This window comes from Gorilla gorilla, chromosome 5, assembly GCF_029281585.2.
Source record: "Gorilla gorilla gorilla isolate KB3781 chromosome 5, NHGRI_mGorGor1-v2.1_pri, whole genome shotgun sequence".
Taxonomy (NCBI): domain Eukaryota; kingdom Metazoa; phylum Chordata; class Mammalia; order Primates; family Hominidae; genus Gorilla; species Gorilla gorilla.
The window spans coordinates 179,972,648-179,985,036 of NC_073229.2; positions in this window are offsets into that span (position 1 = coordinate 179,972,648).

Here is a 12,389-nt window from a genome sequence, read left to right on the forward strand (position 1 = left end):
GACACAAATGTGGTCATTATTGTGTTTGTGTTTGTAACATATGTGTGTGTATGTGTAATATAGTAAATAAAAAAATCATTCATATCAAATTTTTTAAAAAGACAGTATAAGTAAAATGATTGATTGAATTTTGATTCTATGTCAAGAATTAATCAGAGCCTATAGAATATGTTTTAAAATACTGGGTTTCAGTCACAGCTTAAAATGGGAATTAGTATGATGTCATGGATTTGATAGCCTGTGCCTGTCATAGTCTGATTTATGGTTGAGCAGGCAGTAATCTCTGACAAATTTAATCTTCACCGCAAAAATATGAGTCTTTTGCCTGAATCAACGGGGACTTCCTTAAACGTGAAAGATGCATTATGTCATTTTCATTAATTTGGGTTAATATTTTCTTTGTGCAAAGCAAAATTAAACGATGAAATATGCAGTCCTTATATGAAAGAATGTGCTTAGGAGCAAAAATACCATTAATAAAAATGGAATGAGTAGAAAGCTCTTGAAGAAAAGTTAGATTACTTCAACTGAAGTAGGGGGAATAGGGTGACTGGGGTATTGGATGTGTCCACATGAGCAAAACCGAATTTCTTCTTTAAGGTAATCCGTAACTTACGAAGTAGGAAAGCCACACAGATTCATGGTAACAAAATAATAGAATCAAAACAGAGGCCCCAGGGGGGAATAGCCTGCTGGATCTGTGTAGCAATTTCAAGTTATTATTATTATTTTGCTTATTTTTTCCATCCCCACTTCTCTTCTTCTATTTCTTTCTCCAAGAAGATCCTGTTAGCACAGACAAATGAGGCAAGTCAATAACATCCACCCAAATAGACAGGATATATTGAGCCAATTCAAATGTGGGTGAACAGCAGCTGTGGTCTTGCCTGTGAAATTAGCTCAGAGGTGGCTTCTGCACAGTGAAGCATCAGAACTCTTTCATTTCTACCTTCCTATAAACACTGAAAAAATGTGGATTTAGATAAAAACCTATTTGCTGAGATTGTAGCATCTAAGGCTATGTATGCATGTATGCAAGAGAAAGGAAGACAAAAAGAGAGAAAGCCGATATTTTTCAGTCACTAAAAAAATTGTAAAGCAGACAGCCATGAAGCTGACTGACCTTTTATTGCTTCTGAATTGAGGACAGCTTCCTCTCTTTAAAGCTTCAGTTATATTGCAGGGTTGCTTGGTATTTTTTAATGATTTTGGAAGAAACTAGGGTGACTTAGGCAATGAACCCAATCAGGCTGTTGGATGTGTAGAACTGTGTACCATAAGCCATAAGCCTTTACAGTTTTATCAATCTGACATCAGAAATTACTCAGTTACAATGTTTTTAGCTTAATTTTCTAAATGCAATTAGAGTGCAAAGCTTACAGGAAATACTGGATCTAACGGGAAGAAAAATAAATAAAACAGGTATACATAAATGATAGATTGATTCACCTGAAATTATTTCTTTAAAATTTGGAGAAAAACTTCAGAGTTTTATCAGATGTGGAGCCATTTATAATTCTATTGGTGGTCTTCACATTTCACGAAAGACTTCGTTGTCTAAAAATTATGTTGTCTTATTGGTTGTGGAAAATTATTTTATGACATGGAAGTGTTCATAATAAGGTTGGAGTGGGAAAAGAGATTATAAAAACAGTAGGTATTATGTAATATCATGCAAATCCAGTTTTACCTATATACACTTCTGTGTATATATATATATATATATATATATATATATATATATATATATGAGACAGAAATAAAAATGTTAACAGTAGTTACCTATGAATGTTGGAATTACAAATGATTTCCTCTTTTCTGTTTGTTTTTCCAAATGTTTTACTATGTATATTTTATTTTACAGTATGAAATCTAAAATACATACACACAAATTCATTTTAAAAGAAGATAATAACTTCAAGTTCTGGCTGTATTTAAATACTGGAATAGGACTTACCTACATTTTAAAAATTCTACAAAACTGAACAAGATGTATGAAACAATCATTTTCAGGCAGTCTGGTTGTGATCTTTGAAAATATGAAAATGCAAAAGGTGTGCTCAACATCGACTACAGATTTTCTTCTGGGGGCTCTTTTCAAACCCAGCACAGGAAATTGAACCCAAATCGAGAACAATGGTCCCTCTGGACAGAGGCAGTAGAGAGTGGTATTGAGGCAGATGAGGTGGCTATTGAAGGCAAGTTCCCAGAGAGAAGGATGTTGTGTAGAAAGGAACCCAAGAAAATGTAATGAAATTTTTTGAGTCTTTGGCCAGATACTAAGTTGAGCATGTTGTGGGAAGCTGATGTCTAGTAGGGAACAAGTATTAGGGGCTATGAACTGAAAAAAAACCCATAAAGAGTTTGGATAACGCTGACAGAGAAATGCTTCTGAAAGGGTAGCCAGAGTGGAGAATGAGATCAACAAAAAGTTATAACTTAAGAGTAGGATTATGTTAGCCCTACATACAGTATACTAAAGGCTCCAAGTAAAATTCAACAGCATAAAGCATGCCATAAAAAGACTACATTCTTTAAGAAAAACAATATAATGCAGAACTTTAAATATATAGCACCAACAATATTCCACATATTCCACATTCTTAAAATTTCTAGTTGTTTATAAAGAAGCAGAAATAAAGAAGTAAAGGAAAATAGGAAGTAAACAAATAGGAAGGAAATCCCAAGCAAGAAATAACAATCATGACAATGTAAATTTTAGCATTTCAAAATACAAAATATGAAATAAAAATTGTACTGGGTGGATTTAACACCAGATCAAATACCAGTGAAGAAAGATTAATGAACTTGAAAACAGGCGTATCGGTCAGTCTAGTGAAAAGGCAGAAATCAATAGAAGACTATAAAGTGTAAAATAATTCTAAAAGGTCACCTAGGACTGAGGGAAGGTAGAGAAAAAAGGACAAATTTGAAAGGCAGAGCCTTCCTGGAAGCTGAGGTTTAGACCTTGTTGGAAAAGGTAGAGGTGCAGCCCACTGGCTAGCAGATCAGTTTTCTGGGTTTCCTAGGCCAAAGCTGGTCCACAGTCACCAAGCAACCGGGAAGCAGCCATCTGGGATGCAGGTAACCCACAGCTGGTGAGAAGGTGCTTACAGTAAATCCGGCGTCTTCATCTGGAGGGCTATGGGAAATACACCTCTAGAGGATAAGTGAGCTGTAGCAGTGAGCTAGTGCACAGAGGAAGTTGGGATGCTGCTGCAGGTGGATGGCCTTGAGTATGCAGTATCTGCACTGAGCAGTTCACAGAAAATAAACTTCTGAAGTTGGGGAAGGATACAGGGGCAGGCATACAGAAGGAGTCAGGTTGCGATGCAGTTGAAAGTTTGGAGCATAGTGGAAAGGCTATGGGAGGGTGATAACCACGCTGAGCTGGGATTGCAAAATTACTGACAGATTGCGTATTTTGAGTACATGGCTAGGGTAGAGCACAATATTTGCACCACTGACCAATTGTGCAGCAGTCAGACCAAGAAGAGAAGGCCCTGATATGTTTTGGCTATGTCCCCACCCAAATCTGAACTTGGATTGTATCTCCCAGAATTCCCATGTGTTGTGGGAGGGACCCAAGGGGAGGTAATTGAATCACGGGGGCCAGTCTTTCTCGTGCTATTCTTGTGATAGTGAATAAGTCTTACGAAATCTAGTGAATAAGTCTTACAAAATCTGATGGGTTTATCAGGGGTTTCCCCTTTTGCTTCTTCCTCATATTTTCTTGGTGCCACCATGTAAGAAGAGCCTTTTGCCTCCCGCCATGATTCTGAGACCTGCCCAGCCATGTGGAACTATAAGTCCAGTTAAACCTCTTTTTCTTCCCAGCTAGGGTATGTCTTTATCAGCAGCATGAAAACAGACTAATACAGCCCCTTACTTCTGAATGCTCTTTAAGCACCATCTACTGAGAAGCTTAATATTATCCTAAGTGAGAAATGCTTACAAGACTTCCAACCATTTTTACAAAGTAGCTATTGAAAGGTAAATTTAAATCTGGGAACCAATACGTTGATAACTGTAACAACAGGGCAATAGAAATTATACAAATTGAGGTTTTAGAAATTATAAATTATACAAATTTTACAAATCTGAAATTATACAAATTATTCAGAGAGAGAGAAAAAATGACTTTACATAATACACAGAAACTCAGTGGCCTGTAGTATATTATAAAGTGGACTAACTTGTATGAAACTAAAATTCTAAAAGACAAGAAAGTGCAATTGGAATGGAAAAAATATTTGAAGAAATAATGACAAAAGTGTCCAAATTTAAAGGAAACCTCAAAACCCCATAATCTAAGAAAGTCAATGAATCTTTAGCAGGAAATACACAAAGAAAATAGCACTGAAGCACATCATAATAAAATTTTTTAAACCAAAGATAAAGAGAAAAGCTTAAAGGCAGTCTGAGAAAAAGGCATAATGAGCATATAGGGGAACAGCAATCAGAAAAATGGCCAGTAGTATATGACACACAAGTGAGGCCTGAAGACAATGTGTAACGGGTAGGAAAAAAATAGTCATTGTGAATTCTATATGAAGCAATACTATTTTTCAAGAACTGAGAATGAAATAAAGATACTTTCAGAGAGAGAAAAGTTGAGTGAATGTCACAGGTAGATCTGCACTATGTAAAATGTAAAAAAAATTTTTAGTTTGAAAGGAAATGATACTAATTAGAAGCTGAGAACTACAAGATTAAATACAAAGCATCAAGAAATGGCAAATATTGGGGTAAACATAAAATAATCATTTTCATTTTGATCATATCTTTAAAAGATGATTGATTGTTAATATATAAACAATAACAATGAATTTAGGATTTTCCACAAATGTAGAAATAAAACATTAATATATATGACAATAGGAGCATACCAGAGAGCAGAGGGATCGATAAAATTACACAATTGCAAGGTTTTTACACAGGAATAAAGGAACTCTTTTACATAGTTTATGAAAGAATATGATATTATTTGAAAATAGATCATGATAAGTTAAAAAATATATTGTAATTTTAAAGGAACATTAAAATAAATTTGAAAAAAAGAAAAAATATATAACTAAAAAGTCAATAAGAGATTAAATGAAATAACAAAAATAAATGAATTATCCCAAAGAAGGTAGGAAAAGAGTAACAAAAGAACTAAAGACAGAGGGGTAAGTTGAAAACAGCAAGATAGAAGACTTAAACCTGTCAATAATTACATTATACATAAATGTAATAAATAAACTGATATAAAGGCACAGATAGCGTGGATTAAAAAAATCAAAATCTAGCTGTATGCTATTTATAAGAGGAATGATTTAATACTAAGACAGCTTAAAGTAAATGGATAGAGGCCGGGCGTGGTGGCTCACACCTGTAATCCCAGCACTTTGGGAGGCCAAGGTGGGTGGACCACAAGATCAAGAGATCGAGACCATCCTGGCTAAAATGGTGAAACCCCGTCTCTACTAAAAATACAAAAAATTGGCTGGGCGTGGTGGTGGGTGCCTGTAGTTCCAGCTACCCGGGAGGCTGAGGCTGAAGAATGGCATGAACCTGGGAGGCGGAGCTTGCAGTGAGCCGAGATCGCGCCACTGCACTTCCTGGGTGACAGAGAGAGACTCCGTCTCAAAAAACAAACAAACAAACAAACAAACAAACAAACAAACAAAAACCAAAAAAAGGTAAATGGATAGAAAAAGTACACCAATAATAACAATGTTAAAGTGCCTATATTAATATCAGATAAATTACACATCAAAAAATGTTATAGACAAACATAAATATTTTATAGGTGACAGAAATAGATATTTTATAATGTTCAGGAATTTAAAAAATAGATATTCCATAAATGTCAGTGATAAGGAGGAATTTTTAAATAATAAATTTATCATAATGACGTCACAATCTTAAAACATGCACTTAACAACAGAGATTCAAAAAGGAAGAAAAACTGAGATTAAAAAGGTAGGAATGAACAAATCTACAATTACAGTTGAAGTTAATACTCCTCTTCCAGGCAATGACAGAACAAATGGATAACATTTAGAAACAATGTAAAAGGCTTGAACAGCACTATAAACCAATGAACATAATTTGCATATTTTGAACACTGTACCCAAGAACTACAGAAGGCACATTCTTCCCAAGTATAATGCGAATAGAACATTCACTAAATTAATACAAATAAACACCAAAGGATTTCAATTATCCTCAATACATTTTCTATTTTGACCAGAATTTAATTAGAAATCAATCACAAAAATATATCAGGGAAATCCTAGATATTTGGCGATTAAGAAACCCATTTTAAATAACACATGGGACTAAGAATAAATCCCAATATAATTTAGAAAATATTTTATACTGAATTATAGTGAAATTTGTGGGATACAGTTAAAGCCATGATTAGTTGGGCCTTGATAGCTTGCTTTAAAGACTTATATTCTAAAAGAATAAAACCTTAAAGTTAACAATCTAAGTTATCAACATGATAAATTAGAAAAAGGAATGCAAATTAGAAACAAAGTAAGCAGAGGAATGGTGTAATTAAGATTTTGCTCCTAGCAAAAATCAATGAACTAGAAAATGGACAAATAATAGAGAAAAGCAACAAAAACAAAAGTTATTGCTTGGAAAATATTTTTTCAAATGATAAGCCCATAGCAAAACTGGTCAAGAAAAAAAGAAAGAAGGAGAGGGGAAAGGGAGGGGAGAGGCTGAAAGAAAGAGAGAGTGGGGAGAGAGAAAGGGAGAACCACAGATTACAATATCAGAATGAACAGATATGTCTCTATGGAGCCCACAGAGATTAAAGAATATGTAGGCAAATGTGAACAACTTTATACCAATAAATTTACAACTTAGTAAAAATTGGGAAATACCTTGAGAGTCACAAATTACCAAAACTGACACAAGAAGAAAGAGAAACTTTGAACACACCTATATTTGTTAAAATGTTGAGTTCATAATTAAAAACTTTCCTACATAGAATATTCCAAGCCAAATATTTAAGGAAGAAATAATCACAATCATGCACAAACTCAGTCAGAAAATAAAGGATGACATAAGCATAAACCTGATAATAAAACAGGATAAACATAGTTACAAGACCAACATCCATCATAAAAATGAATATAAAAGTCCTTAACAATACATGAGTAAATCAAATATAGTTCTAATAAAAAGAATAATATATTATGATAAATTGGTATTTATCCAAGGACAGCAAGGTTAATTTAACATTCAAAAATCAATTAATATAATTTACTATATTATCAGAATTTTAAAAAAGTCATAATATCTCAGATGACAAAGAAGTATTTGATAATATTTAATACCCCTTCATGATTTAAATAACGCTCTCTATTTTCATTTCTTTTCTTTTGTTTTTTTGGATTTGAGAAAGTTTATCTGGAAATGAATTAAAATGTTACCCTACTGTTACGTCTGTGAGGACTTACAAAATATGCACATTTCCATATTGAACAGAAAGAGGTTAGATGTACCTAAATGCAATGCATTAAGGGGCATTTGCTACATTCATATAGTTTCAGAACATTTGGAAATCGTGATTAAATTCTCAGTAATCTGATATTTTCTTGCCAAAAACACCCCTCGGCAAACCATAATAGAAGGTGACTTCCTCAATTTAATTTTAAAAATGTGAAAAGCCTACAGCTGACATTAACATAATGGTCAAACAATGAAAGCTTTCCCCAGGAGTAGGAGCAATGCAAGGATGTACATTTCCACCAATTATGATATATCCAACATTAAACTGGTGATTCTAACCTGTGCAATGATGCAGAAACAAAATAAATAAAAGGCACATATATCAAAAAGCAAAAAGCAAAACTGTCTTTGTTCACAGACTGGTTTTGTGAGAAGAAAATTCGAATAAATATAGGAATTTAACAAGGTCACAGGATACAAAACCTAAAGGCAAATTTTAATGTATTTCTACAGAGCAGTTAATGAGCATTGCAAAATGAAATTTAAAATATCTTTACAATAGTGTAAAAAATATAAAATAATTAAAAATATATTCAATGTGTGTAGGCAATGCTGTTATACTAAATCTACAATTAATGCTCAAATTTTAAAAGATGTAAATTGATGAAGAGTTATTCCATGTTCATGGATTGGAGGACTCAATAAGATGTGAATTCTTTGCTAGTTGAAATATAATGCCAGTTATACTTTCACCAGGTAAGTTTTGGTAGAAATTGAAAAGTTGATTCTAAAATTTATATGCAGAAACAATCAAGAACAGTCAAAATTATGCTGAGAAAGAATAACAAAATTGTACAGTTTATACTATCCCGTTTCAAGACTTACTGTACAGTTACTGTAATTTAGACAGTGTGATTTTGGTGAATTGATAACCAATTGATTATTGGATCAGAATAGGGTTCAGAAATAAACATAGAGGACCTGTTAATTTTTGCTCATATACAGGAGCCATTAATTTTTTACCAAGATGCAAAGGTAAATTAAGGGAGAAAGGACAGTCTGTTCAACAAATGGTGCTGGACAAACAAGGAATCAGTGTGGAAATAAATGGACCTCAAATATTATCTCATTCCCTACACAAAAAATTAATCTTAGATAAAATCAGGAATGTAAATGTTTTTAAAAAACACATTCGACTATTTGTTTTCAAACTTAAGTAGATGATAACTTCATAGAGAGAATAGAAAAAAGCAATAAACCTAAAAGAAAAACATGATAAATTAGAGCTCATCACACTTAAAACTTTTGCTCATCACAAGAAACTGTTAAGGAAAACGAATAGGCAAGATTACAACTAAATATTTGACCTCAACTAAATTTGCAAAGCATCTACTTTATATCCAGAAAATATAAAACTTCAATATCTTCAATTTTTAATTTAATTTTAATTTTAACTTTAATTAAAAAGCCAAAAACATCATTAAAATGAGCAAAAGCTTTAAACAGTCACCTCAAAAAAAGATACCTCCAATGATCAATAAGTACATGACGATCAATAAGTACATGAAAATGATCAAAATTACCCCTCAGAGAAATGCAAATTGAAACCACAAGATACCACTACAAACTCTTTAGAATTACTAGAATTAAAAACACTGGAAACATGAAATGTTAGCAGTGATGTGGAATTGGAACTCTCTTACATAGATGGTAGGAGAGTGCAAAGGTACAACCATTTTGAAAAACATTTTGATAATTTCTTACAAAGAGCAAAATACACATATCTAGGACTCAGTATTCTACTCTGGCATTTTTCTCAGAAGAACATTTATAGATACTTTATTCACAGTAGTCAAAAAACCCAAAGTCTATCAATGGAAGGATGGATAAGTAATTTGCCGTATATTCACAGAATGGAATGCTAATTATTAACAAAAGGGACAAACCATTGATACAGACAATAACGTGAATGATTCTCAAAAATATGCTGAGCAAAAGAAATCAGACACAAAAGAGAATATTCTATATCTTTCCATTTGTAGTCGTTCAAATTAAGCAAAATGAATCCTTAGTGAAAACAAATCAGAAAAGTGGTTACTTCTGGGTGGAAAGAATTAACTGGGAAGCATGCGTTAATTTTATGAGATGGATATTTCCTGTATTGTTTATAAAGGTATGTCCACATAGAAAAAGAAACTGAATTATATGTATGTAAAAGTTATGTTAAAAACTGTCAAACTGAAAAATTGAACTCTTGTTGTAGATTTACTTTTTGTTGCCTCATGGGTTAGCGATTCTGAAACTATTTTTTTTGCGTTTTCTAGACTTGAACAAATGAATACATATATTAAAACTGACACAAGAAATAAAATAAAAATAATGGCCGAGTACAGTGGCTCACACCTGTAATCCCAGCACTTTGGGAGGCCAAGGCAGGTGGATCACGAGGTCAGGAGATTGACTGAGACCATCCTGGCCAACACGGTGAAATCTTGTCTCTACTAAAATACAAAAAATTAGCTGGGCATGTTGGTGCGTGCCTGTAGTCCGTGCTACTCGGGAGGCTGAGGCAGGGGAATTGCTTGAACCTGGGAGGCAGAGGTTGCAGTGAGCGGAGATTGCACCATTGCACTCCAGCCTGGTGACAGAGCTAGAGACTCAGTCTCAAAAAATAAATAAATAAATAAAAATAATATTAATGAGAGGCAGGTTTCTCACTGGAGTGTAGAATTATGACATGAAAATATAGAATGTGTCCAGTAGTGTTGAACTGGAATTGGAGGTATCTGTATGAACTCATTGTTTTGTAGAGATAAATATGGGGTGTGTGTGTGTGTGTGTGTATAAATTTCATGAGTCACACATGGCAATGAGTACACCTAGTGCTGAGATCTTGGTTTCAAACTACCATTCTGTTCTAGAAGGTACCAGAGCTGCTTGAATGAAAGGATAATTCTAGGCATGGAGCAGGGAAAGCACATAATATTTTTGGAGCTTCGTTTGTGCCACAAAGTTAAGAAAGGCTTAAAGAATGATGAAGACCATATCAAAAGCACCTAGGAACCATCTAAAAGGGGCTCTCTTTTACCCTAGGACAAATTAAGAATCTAAGAAAATAATGATAGTAATGGATTATAATCCATTGACAAAAAAGTATAAATCCATTCTGATATAAATAATAAATGAACAAATTGACAAGCAAACAAATAGGGCACAGGGTCACCTCCTCACAGTAGAATGCTGACTTATGAATATCAAAGGGGTAATGGGTTCAGAGATTCATAAGTCATAGCTTTCCTTTGTGAAGTATCTAACCATATGTGGAAAGATATTTCACAAAGGAAAGTGATACATGGTTTGGCTGTTTCCCCACCCAAAATCTCATCTTGAATTATAATCCTCGTAATCCTCACCTGTCAAGGACAGGACCAGGTGGAGGTAATTGGATCATGGGGCCAGTTTCCCCCATGCTGTTCTTGTGATAGTGAGTGAGTCTCATAAGATCTGATGGTTTTATAAGTGTGTGGCATTTCCCCTGCTTGCACTCACTTCATTTTGCTGCCCTGTGAAGAAGGTGCCTGCTTCTCCTTTGATTGTAAGTTTCCTAAGGCCTCCTCAACAATGTGAAACTGAGTCAGTTAAACCTCTTTCTTTTATAAATTACACAGTCTTGGATATTTCTTCCTAGCAGTGTGGGAGTGGACTAATACAGAAAGCATACAATATCAAAGTGGTGATGGGATCAATTAATGCTAAAAGTATTAAGTGAGAAGTTTATGAAGTATGGGATATTTATGTAGTTTCAAAGTATCTCCCATAAATAGTTTACTACTTAACAAGGGAAAACAGTACCTTTATAGAGGAGAAACTCGTCAGTTACCACTTGAACCAGCCAATAAAAGTTACTGTCAACAATGTGGGGACAAATTGACATCACATGGCTCCTGATATTATTGAATAAGAAGAACATAACATTTCAGTGGCAGTCCTGAGAAAAAGATATAATCATAATGTAATAGTGAGGACATATAAAATAAACCTAGATTGAGACATATTCTGCACAATATCTGTATGATATACTTCAAAAGATTAAGGTCATGACAGAGGCTGACGAGCTGTAGATGTAATGCATGCTCTTCAGTTAGATCCTGGACTGGGAAATGTGTATACATAATATCTATTGTATAAATATGTATGTATATGTATATTCATGTCTCTTTACAAAAGATACTATTGGGAAGATTGACAAATTTAAAAATGCACTGTGGATTAGAAAACATATTGTATCAGTGTTAAGTTATATTTGCTGATTTTGATAATTGTGCTTTCCTTATTGAAGAGATCTCATTTTCCTTAGGAAGTAAAGTATAGGCGGGGGTGGTAAAAGGTCCTGATATTTCCTGTTTCAAAAGGAGAGAACCAGAATGTGAAGGAAGGGGAAGAAGAAGAGAGGAGGGAGCAAAGGAAGAGGAAAGTGGGTCAACAGGTACACAATTATTGAATCTGGGTAAAGGTCCTATGGAAATTCCACGTACTATTCTTGAGACTTTTTTATAAGCTTGAAACTATAAAAATAAAAGTCGAGGGGAAAAATGGGGAAAAGACTTGGATAGATACTTCACAAAGCAAAGCATACAAGTTTATTGCGTAATAAGCAAATTAATTAGCATAGCCATCATATTGTACCCCATAAACGTGTACGATTATTAGGTATCAATTCTGAAAAACAAACATAAGGAAAACATGAACGTGCAGGTTTGTTTCCTGGAGGATCGTTGCGGTTTGAGGCAGTGCAGCGGGCAATAGGAGCCTAAGCCAAGGCAGCTTTGTGGTGGACCTGAGGGCCATCAGGGGCTGTGAACTACCTCAGAATTATGCTCAGTGTTCTTCAAAGAAGCTATACAAGTTGTGGCTACATGGCCTGAAATCATGAG